The 10,396-nt window shown below is 36.4% G+C and overlaps 1 pseudogene; it reads left to right on the forward strand.

Annotated features, from left to right (window-relative positions):
* Positions 1-1,784: 1,784 nt before the first annotated feature.
* LOC136386054 (large ribosomal subunit protein uL11-like) lies at positions 1,785-2,351 on the forward strand (annotated as a pseudogene).
* Positions 2,352-10,396: the final 8,045 nt, after the last annotated feature.

Below are 10,396 nucleotides of genomic sequence, written 5' to 3' on the forward strand. Positions count from 1 at the left end.
GTCGCTGGCTTGAAGCCCAAGGTCACTGGCTTGAGACCAAGGTTACTGGCTTGAGTAAGGGTTTACTCACTCTACTCTAACCTCCCAGTCAAGGCAATATGAGAAAGCATCAATGAACAACTAAGGAGCCGCAATGAAGAATTGATGCTTCTCATCTCTCTCCCTTCCTGTCTGTCTGTCCTTATCTGTCCCTCTCTCTGACTCTCTCTCTGTCTCTGTCAAAAAAAAGGAAAAATATTATGTGATACTTCCCAAGAGTAGTCATAAAAAGATGAACATGAAGAAGGAACATGGACAGATAAAAAGAATATGAGATAGAACTTAAACAACTGTACTTTCTAATTAAAAAAATTAAAGCTTCTTAAATTAAAAACAAAACTGCATGTATTTGCTGCCTTTGTGAGCAAAGAAAAAGTTCATACTAAAAACTAAGGCAATCCTAATTATAATTGAAACACATAAGTGTAGTGTTAAAACACACCTGTCCCAGGATAACTTTTGAATAAATTTTGAAGTGAAATTAAGCGTAATAAATAAAGTATCATCAGACTCTAAAGTCCTTTCTAAAATTTCTACAAAACTTTCAATTAACCTCTTAATCCTCCTCTAATTAAGCCTGGTTTTCCTCAAGTGCTAGCATTCCAAATACATAAAATAATTTATTATTCAGTTTCATTGCTTTCTCATTTACTTATTTTAAAGCATCAATTTCTTTCCTTGTAAATCACAAGTGTCTCCACACCTCAGCTATATTATAAAATAAACTGGTTTGATTGGCTAGCCTTGAAACCTAATAACTATTTATAAAGGATTTTCTTTCTTTCTTTTTTTAAAATAGATATATATCATTCAAAAATATTTTACACTCTTATTTTTTATAATAGGTTTTGAATTTTAGTGTTTTTAATCTTTTTCCCCAACTTTATTGAAGTATAATAGACAAAATTATGAGATATTAAAAGTGTACAAAATGATGATTTTATATACAAATATATTGTAAAATGATTTCCCACATCCAGTTAACTAACATGTCTATCACCTCACATATTTACTTAAAAAAATCATATGGGCACAGACAATAATGTCATGATTGCCAGAAGGTGGGGAGGTGGAGGATGGTATGGGGGAATAAATGGTGATGGACAAAGACTTCACTTGTGGGGAAGGGTGAACAAGAGCCTGAAAGCTGTATGATTATATTAACTGGTGTTACCCTAATAAATTCAATTTAAAAAACAAAAGCACTTAAGTTCTACTCTCTTAGCAAATTTCACTTATATAATACAGTAGTATCAACTATAGTAATCATGCTGTACCATTAGACCTCAGACTTTATTTATCTAATAACTGAACTTTCTATCCTTTTATCAACCTCTTCTTAATTGCTTCCCCCACCATTGGCTACTACAATTCCACTCTATGAGTTCAACACTTTTCAAAATATTTTACATATAAATGGTACCATGCAGCCTTAGTCTCTGTCTCAATTTTCACTTAACATAATGTCCCCTCAAGGTCCATCCATGTTGGCCCAATGGCAAGATTTCATTCTTTATAGTGGGTTAACAATATTTTATTATACATACATACATTAGTATACATATAATACTATGCATTATATATATATAGAGAGAGAGATATATAACATTTTCTTTATCCATTTATCTTTTGACTGACATTGGGTTGTAGCCGTACCTTAGCAATTGTGAATAATGCTGCTATAAACATAAGAGTCCAGCTATCTCCTCAGGATAATGATTTTGGCTTTTGACTTTCAGCTTTCAGCTTGGAGGAGGTCTACATGCAGTTTTCTTTGTTTTTTCCAAATTCAGGTTCATTCGACACTGGCCGCCTCCACCATGCAGCTGAAGTTTGACCCCAGCGAGATCACAGTTTTATACCTGAGGTGCACCAGTGAGGAAATCGGTGTCGCGTCTGCACTGGCTCCCTATAATAAGCCCCTTGGGTCTGTCTATAAAAAAAGGTTGGTGATGACATTGTCAAAGCAAATGGTGATTGGAAGGGTCTGAGGATTACAGTGAAACTGACCATTTAGATCAAACAGGCCCAGATTGAGGTAGTACCTTCTACCTCTGCCCTGATCATTGAAGTCCTCAAAGAACTGCCAAGAGACAGAAGTAAAGAAACATCAGGCATAGTGGAAGTATTATTTTTGATGATATTGTCAACATTGCCAAACAGATGCACACATCTTTAGGTAGATAACTCTCTGGAAACATTAAAGAGATTCTGGGGACTTCCCAGTCTATGGGTTGCAATGTTGATGGCCACCACCCTCATGACATCATAAATGGCATCAACACTAGTCAGTGGAATGCCCAGCTAGTTAAAAACTACAAAGGAAAGTATTTCAATTAAAGATAATTTGACAATCAAAACAATAATGATTTTGTTTTAAAAAGTCTATATAAGAAAATGAATTCTGTACTTAACACAACTAATATACAAATGAACTTTGCAACTCAAGCCATTTGTAAATTATCAATTACCAGATTGTAATCAATAAATGTCAGATGAGTGCTGCAGACAATTAATGCTATTAGAATTCAGATGGAAAGGGCCCTCTGTATTAAAGATTATTGGAAAGGTTTTGTAGATGAGACAAGAAAGCATCCTAGACAGTAAGAGCTGGAGCATTAAAACAAGAATTTCCTAAGATACATTTAAGGGTAATTGCTGGGATGAGTGGTTTGGATGGAAAATGTTAGATGGAATCATATTATACAGATGTATGAGTATCTATGTCAGCAAATGATAGAAGTAATCAGAGTTTATCTGACCTCCCCTGTTCATACTCTCAACCAAATTGAACACAGAGTAATATATAGCTCTGTATATGTGTATATTGAAATCACTACCTTTCCCTCCAAACTGTAGTCTATCATTTTACTATACTCCTAATATCAATGAATGACACTGTTATCAACTCATTGACACCAGGTAAAAACCTGGGAAGTTTTCCTTGACACAGCCTACCTCTTCATTCCCACATACAAGCCATCAACACATCCAATAGCTCTAGCCCACAAACATATCCTGAATTAACCCACTTTTCTCCTGCCACACAAGCCTCCACTGCTATCTCCAGTATCCAAACTATCAATATTGCTTACCCAGACTCAATAATTCTCCTGCACCCATATGTTCCACCTTCAATCAGTCCACTTCACACTGCAGTCAGTGACACTACTGAAATCGAATCTGATTGTGTTACCCATGCTTTAAATTCCTCAGTGGTTTCCTATTGTTTATAGAAAAAAACCTTTTTAACATGGCCCTTTATGTTTTGTCCCCTACTATATCTCTAATTACACCCCCCTACTCTCTACTTTCAGCCATACTAGTAGTCTTCTTTGAGTCCTTCCTCCTTCTCTTGTCTCTGCTGTCAGGGGAACTTTGAACACCACTCAGCTTGAACCGTTCTTCTTTTTCTTCACTCTTCCTCTACTTAACTCCTAATCATTCTTCAAATCTCTGCTATGTTAATAAGTCCCCTGAGGAGCCTTACTGGGTCTACCAGTCTAATTTAGGCCCTCATATTATTCTATCAAAGCACATGAAAGTTTTTCTTTCCAGCACTTTTTAGAGTTGGAGCTTTAGATTTGCCTGTGTGATTAATATCTTCCTCTGTTATTATTGAATAGATTATAAGTTCCAGGTGGGGGAAGGCAGGAACTGCACTTGTTTTGCTTTCCAGTGTTCCCATATCCTTTTTCTCCCATTTTCCCAGAAATACTTGAAATCAGAGAAAGAAAGGAATGAAGCTATAATGATTGCTAAAGAAATCTTTGAATCTTTTCCAGTTTTTGCAGTATGAGGAACCATAAACATCAACATTGCCTGTGACATCCTCTAGATGGTTGTGCAGGAAGTCCTGCACCAGAACCAGTCAGTGCAAGAGCCAAAAGTTTTGGGAGGTGGTGGAGCTGCAGAACAGCTTGAAGAACTATGACCCTCAGAAGGACAAATGTTTCTCAGTACCATCAGGTTTAAATCTACTGCCCACTCTAAGTTCTCAGTATGTGTTCTGGGGGTCTAAGAGCACTGTGATAGGCCAAGGTCATAGACATCTTTCACACAGATGTAGAAGAGTTGAAGTAACTCAATAATAATAAGAAACTTGTCAATAAGCTGGCTAAGAAGTATGATGCCTTTTTGGCTTCAGAATCTCTGATCAAGCAGATCTCACGAATCATGGGCCCAGACCTGAAATAAGGTTGGCAAGTTTCTTTTCTTGCTGACCCACAATGAGAACATGGTGGCCAAAGTCAATGAAATGAAGTCCACAATCAAGTTCCAGATGCAGGAGTTGCACTGTCTGGCCATGCCTGTTGGCCACGTGAAGATGACAGATGATAAGCTTGTGTACACCATCTACTCAGTTGTCAATTTCTTGGTGTCACTTCTCAAAAAGAACGGGCAGACCTTCTGGACTTTATATTATACATCAAGAGCACCATGGGCCATCCCAGCCCTATACAAAGGCTTAAAAAACTATTCAGATATTGTTACTATTACAAAAAGAAAAATTTTGAGTGTTCTCAGAAGAAAAATATTATTTTTTACTTCAAATATGAAAAAAATAGTATATTAAAGAAATAAAATAAACTTTTTTGTTAGAGAGATATGGACGAACATATAGATAGGGACAAATGGGAAGAAATAGAGATGAGAAGCATCAATTCATAGTTGCAGCACCTTAGCCATTCATTAATTGCTTCTTCATATGTGCCTTGACTGGGGGGCTCCAGCCAAGCCAGCGACCCATTGCTCAAGCCAGCAACCTTGGGCTCAAACCAGTGATTTTGGGCCTCAAGCCAGCGACCTTTGGGCTCAAGCCAGCGACCATAGGGTCATGTCTATGATCTCATGCTCAAGCCAGCAATGCTGTGCTCAAGCTGATGAGCCCGCATTCAAGCCGGATAAGCCCATACTCAAGCCAGCGACCTCAGGGTTTTGAACCTGGGTCCTCAGCATCCCAGGCTGATGCTCTCATCCCTAGTTACTGCATCACCACCTGGTCAGGCTAGACAAGTGTTTCTTAATATACATGTACCATTTACAACGTTTTAGTTTGATGATGGGCTCCATACGTGATCGTGGTTTTATAAGCTTATAATAAAGTTGTAAAAGTTCTATCACCTAGTGATGCCATAGTCATTATAATGTTATATAGCACAATGCATTAATCACATGTTTGTGGTGATGCAGGTGTGAACAAACTTATTGTGTTACTAGTAATATAAAGGTATAGCAATACAACTATGTATAGTACCTAATACTGAATAATAGTATATAATAAATGACTGTGGTTCTTGTTTAAATATTTTTATTCTATACTTTTATCATTATTTTAGAGTGTAAACTTTCTTTTTATTAAAAAAATGTAAAACTGTATGCCATGTTATGCCAGCAGCAGTCCCATATGTCTTATGTTTACTGCTTCTCTTGATCGCAGCATTTTCTCTTGTGCTTGTTTTAATCTGATATTATTTTGTTAATCATGGTTCCAAAGCATAGGAAATTTATGGCTAATGTTGCCATTAACAGGCCACATCAAGTGATTCACCTGGAAATAAAATTAAAAGTGATTAAGGACTACAAAGTAGAAAATCAGTGATGATTATTGCTTACCAGTCAGGCAGGTCTCATGCCACCATAGCTATGATCTTGAAGAACAAGAACACAGTGATGGAAGCAGTTAAAGTATCTGATCCATTGAAGGCAATGAAACTAACAAAAATTCAAGAAGGGGCTATATCATACATGGAGAAACTGTTAATGACCTGGACTGAAGACCAAACAGAGAAGCTATCTTTCTCTGCATCATGATGGTCATAACCAATGCAGAAAGTTTGTTTGTGATGTTGAAAGAAAAAGCTAGACCCCCAACTATGATTTTGAATTTACTGCTAGTCTGGGTAGTTTAAATGATTCAAGAACTATTTTGAAAGTAAGTAGTGAGTCTATGAGTACTGATGTGAAAGCAGCTAAAGACTTTTTAGAAACTCTAGATAAGCTGATTGTGGAGAATTACTTGCCCAAAAAAAGGTTTATTATGGATGAAATCTCCCATTCAAGAAACAGATGCCTCAAAAACTTTCATCTTCAGGAGGCCAAAGAAAGTTATGTTGATCAGAGTTTTTAAGGGCAAGATAACAAACAGTATTGCTTGGAGACAATGTTCCAGGATACACGCTGAAACCTTTTGTGACCTGGCATAGTGAGAACTTTAGAACATTCAAGAATATCAATAAGCATTCACTGCCAATGTTCAATAGAAGCAATAAGAAGCCATAGGTGACCCAGTTCCTCTTCCAGGATATCCTACTGAGTTGCTATGCCAGCAACATGGAGAAGTACTGTTTGGAGAATGACATAACTTTCAATATTTCATTTGTTGAAAAGGTAGCCAACCAAATGAGAGTTAGTATTCATAAACAACAGCTCTGATAAGGGGTTGATATCCAAAATATACAAAGAATTCACAAAACTCATCAACAAATAAGCAAACAATTTAATAAAAAAATGAAGAGAGGATATTTCTCTCAAGCAGATAGACAAAAGTCCAACAAATATATGAAAAACTTCTCATCTTTGTTAACTATTAGAGAAATGCAAATTAAAACTACAATAAGATACTACCTCACACCTGTTAGATTGGTTATTAGTAACAAAACAAGCAATAACAAGTGTTGGAGAGGTTGTGGAAAAAAGGAACCTTCATTCACTGTTGGTAGGAATGTAAACTGGTACAGCCATTATGGAAAAAAGTATGGTGATTCCTCAAAATATTAAGTACAGAATTACCATATGACACAGTAATCCCTCTACTGGGTAGCAACTCCCCAAACTCACAAACATTGGTATGCAAAGACACATGTGCTCCCATGTTCATCACAGCATTATTCACAGTGGCCAAGACATGGAAACAACCAAAGTGTCCCTCAATAGATGATTGGATAAAGAAGATGCGGTACATATATAAAATGAAATACTACTCAGTCATAAGAAATGATGACATATTGCCATTTATGACAACATGGATGGACCTTGAGAACATTATATTGAGTGAAATAAGTAAATCAAAAATAGCTAAGAACTGTATGATTTCACACATAATTGGGATATAAAGCTGAGATTCATGGACATAGATAAAAGTGAAGTTTTTACTTGGGGGAGGGGTGAGGGGGGAGTAAAGGGACAAATATATGTGGATGGAAAATCATTTGACTTTGAGTGATGGGCACACAATGCAATCTACAGTTCAAGTGGTATAGGGATGTTCACCTGAAACATATGTACTTTTATTGATCAATGTCACTCCATTAAATTTAATTTCAAAATAAAAATTAAGAAAAAATATTTTATTTGTCGATGATAATGCTCCCAGACATCTTTCTTTTTTTTGGGGGGGGGGGTGATTTACATCCCAACAACTAACTGGTGTTTCTCTCTCCAAAACTTCCTATTTTATTCAACCAATGGATCAAGGAATTACAACATATTTTAAGACCTCCTATTTGAGGAAGACCTTTCCCCAGGCTATTGCCACAATTGAGGAAAACATTGAGAAAACACTGATATAATACTTGAAGGATTATAACATCTCTGACTGCAACAAGAACCTTTATTGACTTTAGGGAAATGTCACCAAAGATTGTATGAATGGCATATATCTGAAAGAAGACACTCAAGAGGCTCATCCGTGCCTTCAAAGGATTTGTCAAATATGTGGAGGTTGGAAAAATCAACAAAGCTATGGTTGAGATGGAAAACAAACTTAACCAGGGTGTGGATGAGGATGACATAGAGAAGCTCTCAGAGGTGATTTCTGAGGAATTGACTAATGAGTTGTTGGAGGTGAAACAGGAATACATAGCTAAAGAAGAGACAAGAGAAAAGGGAACTACAGGACTAAAAAAAGAACTCCCCAAAATATTCATAGTGAAGAGTTTATCAGAAACTTTGGCAGACCTCAACAAACTCTTTAAAATGTTTGAAAACATGGGCTTCAACACTGAAAGTTTTTCATTAATAGAGAGGAATTTCATCGTGCATCATCTGCTTACAAGAAAATCTATGATGGGGAAAAAAAAAAGAAAAAAAATAAACAAAGCAAACCACCAAGGGCATACTTCTGAAAAGAGTGACGAGAAGAAGAGCCTCAGACAAGTACCTCAGAATATCTTCCAGAAAAACACTTTGTTAGCACAGGAGATTAACAGTTCCATGTGTCATTCCATATGAACACTTTCCAGTGGGACAAGATGTAGAGGTGGAAGATACTGGTATTGATGATCCTGACCCTATGTAGACCTAGGATAATGTGTATGTTTGTATCATAGTTTTTAACAAAATGTTTTAAAATAAATAAATAAATAAAATACTTTTAAATATAAGAAAGCTTCTAGAACAAGAATATAAAGAACAATTTTTGTACAATGTGTTTGTTTTTAAGATAAGCATAATTACAAGAGTCAAATATTTAAAAATATTTAAGCTTATAAAGTAAAAAAAGTTACAATAAGTTAAGGTTAATTTACTATTAAAAATATTTTTAGCCTGACCGGGTGGTGGCGCAGTGGATAGAGCGTTGGATTGGGATGCGGAAGACCCAGGTTCAAGACCCTGAGGTTGCCAGCTTGAGCACGGGCTCATCTAGTTTGAGCAAAAGCTCACCAGCTTGAGCCCAAGGTCGCTGGCTCCAGCAAGGGGTTACTCAGTCTGCTGAATGCCCACGGTCAAGGCACATATGAGAAAGCAATCAATGAACAACTAAGGTGTTGCAATGCGCAACGAAAAACTAATGATTGACGCTTCTCAACTCTCCATTCCTGTCTGTCTATCCCTGTCTATCCCTCTCTCTGACTCTCTCTCTGTCTCTGTAAAAATATATATATATTTTTTATAAATTTACTGTAGCCTTAGTGTAATGTTTACAAAGTCTTCAGTAGTGTACAGTAATGTCCTAGGCCTTCACATTCATTCTGACTCACTCATCACTGACTCACTCAGAGCACCGTCCAGTCCCATAAGCTGCATTTATGGTAAGTGCCCTATGTAGGTGTACCATTTTTAATTTTTATACCATATTTTTACAGTAAATTTTTCTGTTTAGGTATGTTTAGATACACAAATAATCACCATTATGATATAATTGCTTACAGTATTCAGTACAGTAACATGCTGTACATGTTTGTAGTCTAGGAGCAGTAGGCTATATAGCCTAAGTGTGTAGTAGGCATGCCATCTAGGTTGGTGTAATGCACTCTATGATGTTCAAACAATGATAAAATCACCAAACAACATTTCTCAGAATGTATTCTTGTCATCAAGCAATGCATGACTGAATAGTTGAAAGAGTTATAGTTTTATAACTAAAATCATTTGCTGGAACTAATCCACAACTTTATAGCAAGGTCCATAATACACATCACAGACAGAGGAGCTGATAGGAGTCACATGATCAATGTCATGGGTCCTTGAGTATGGTTGAAACATCAAATATCAATATAAAATGGCCTAAAAAAAGGTTTTCAGCTTTCCTGAAGTTACTAGTTAACAAATCTAAGATCTTTGTTTATTTCTTCTTCCATGCGTTGCATTTTCTTTTAAGGTTCTTAAGCAATATAACAGAACAATAACGTGGACTACAAATAGACAGACTTTAAGGTTCTTGGGTAAATATAAACCTCAAGCTATCCCCCCCGACTAGTCTTTCTAATTATTCATATGAAAAGGAAAGCAGTGGATGTCATTTTTTTTATTCTTGTAAAGATCAGATACCAAACGAATGTTGCCAGCTGTATTTATAGAGCTGACAAGCCGTTACACTAGGAAAAATACCAAACACCACAATATATGCCCTTCAAAGCCTTCAATCTACCAAACCCATTTACAATAACCCTAATGCATAGATATGAGAGAGGTGCCGAGTAGGAGCCTACCATGGCACTATAACTTGATTCTTTGCAGCTTTCAATCTCCTGTAGTGATGATTCGCTGCCACATGTTTTTCTCTATGACTATTCATGTGAGACACATATTAAAATGCCCTTAGGTGTATGGATAAGGGAATGTCAGACATGTAATCAGGGAAGGAAAATGGACTATGAAACCAGGACAATCATATAAACAAGAAACCAGCTTTGTCATCTTTCATTTTAGTGGGTTTTTTGTTTTATATTTTCAAAAGTATCTTCCAAAGCCTAATCCCTCTGTTGCTAACTCTCCTATTTTATGACTTATGTAGCAGTATCTGGAAACAGTCTGCTTCAATTCAAACCTCAGTTCCATTATGTGAGCCTTGGGCAAATAAATTAACTCTCTATCTCTGTTTTTCTTCTGTAAACTGGGGAGAATAACAATACTT

The sequence above is a fragment of the Saccopteryx leptura genome, chromosome X, assembly GCF_036850995.1.
Source record: "Saccopteryx leptura isolate mSacLep1 chromosome X, mSacLep1_pri_phased_curated, whole genome shotgun sequence".
Taxonomy (NCBI): Eukaryota; Metazoa; Chordata; class Mammalia; order Chiroptera; family Emballonuridae; genus Saccopteryx; species Saccopteryx leptura.